The following is a 1025-nucleotide window of genomic DNA, read 5'->3' as shown; positions in this document are numbered from 1 at the left end:
TGATATTCTATGTGATTTATTGGCCCTCTCCACAAAACTACGGTCCGAAAGTATGAGAACGTAGGGGGCTGGGAGGAGGAGCCTCTCTCTTCCCTGGGTCGAAATAGCAGCAGTACCTCTGGGACTGACCTCTCCAAGGGCCAGAAAGAACTAAGAAAAAGAAAAGGGAAAGCAAAGGATAGGGATAATAACTCGACGTATGAGCATAAGAGGCACTGGGGGTCCTAGATGAATATGGGAAGGGGGAACCGGCGGAGGAGGATAGGGGTACAGAAGTTAGGGGCGTCGAGAGCCCAAGGGGGGCCGGGCTGGGAGGGGGCGGGGAGAACGGCCACGTCAGTCCCGGCCCCGCCCGCCACGTTTTCCCTTCGTCCTTCACTCCCACCCTCCGCTCAGGGCATCGGTTCTCACCGTTCGTCATGGCGGCTGGCCCTGGACCTGGGTAGGGGGTCCGGGTTCAGTGGTGATAGCCGCGGAGGTGAGGGAACTCGGCAGCCGCTTGACACTTCCCGATCCGGGCCCAGGCGACTGGAAGAAGCCGAGTACGCAGGAGCAAGGGCCGAGAGGCGAGCGCCGAACGCTATCAGGAGTGGCTAGCCGATTGTCGAGCTCGGGAAACAGCGTGTTTACGTAGGTTAAGAAGAACGCTATCCCGGAGGCTTCCTACTTGGCCATGATAAGGAAATCTTTTCTGCGTGCCCCTGAGGGCGTAGTGCTGGGGCTGGCCCGCGTCGGTGTGTTTGAAAAGGTAAAGGCTTATAGTTTTGTAGTTTATTTTGCGCCGTGGCGGCTGTTGTGTGTAAGCAGCAGCCCACCTATAAGGTTTTCATCGTCGTGGGCTTCCACTTGAGAGAACTCCAGCACCGCGGGTGAAGAAGCCGCACCTGCGGCCTCGGTGACTGCCCTTGAGCGGCTCTTCCTTACTCCGGATGGAAATGTAGTTAGACTGCGTCTGAACGTTCCAAATGAAATGAGGAACCTTTAACAAAAACAAGTCGTGGCCGGGCGCGGTGGCTCACGTCTGT

General features: G+C 57.3%; 1 long non-coding RNA gene across 1 annotated transcript in view; it reads right to left on the bottom strand.

Moving 5' to 3' along the window:
- LOC112626114 overlaps positions 1 to 599 on the bottom strand; it is a 7975-nt gene extending 7376 nt beyond the window's left edge. Inside the window, exon 1 of the long non-coding RNA XR_003119832.1 lies at positions 412 to 599. This is a non-coding gene — a long non-coding RNA (uncharacterized LOC112626114). The remainder of the gene's footprint in view (positions 1 to 411) is intronic.
- Positions 600 to 1025: the final 426 nt, after the last annotated feature.

The sequence above is a fragment of the Theropithecus gelada genome, chromosome 1, assembly GCF_003255815.1.
Source record: "Theropithecus gelada isolate Dixy chromosome 1, Tgel_1.0, whole genome shotgun sequence".
In the NCBI taxonomy this organism is placed as follows: Eukaryota; Metazoa; Chordata; class Mammalia; order Primates; family Cercopithecidae; genus Theropithecus; species Theropithecus gelada.
The sequence above is the reverse complement of the archived record's forward strand: the minus strand, read 5'-3'. Positions and strand labels throughout refer to the sequence as shown.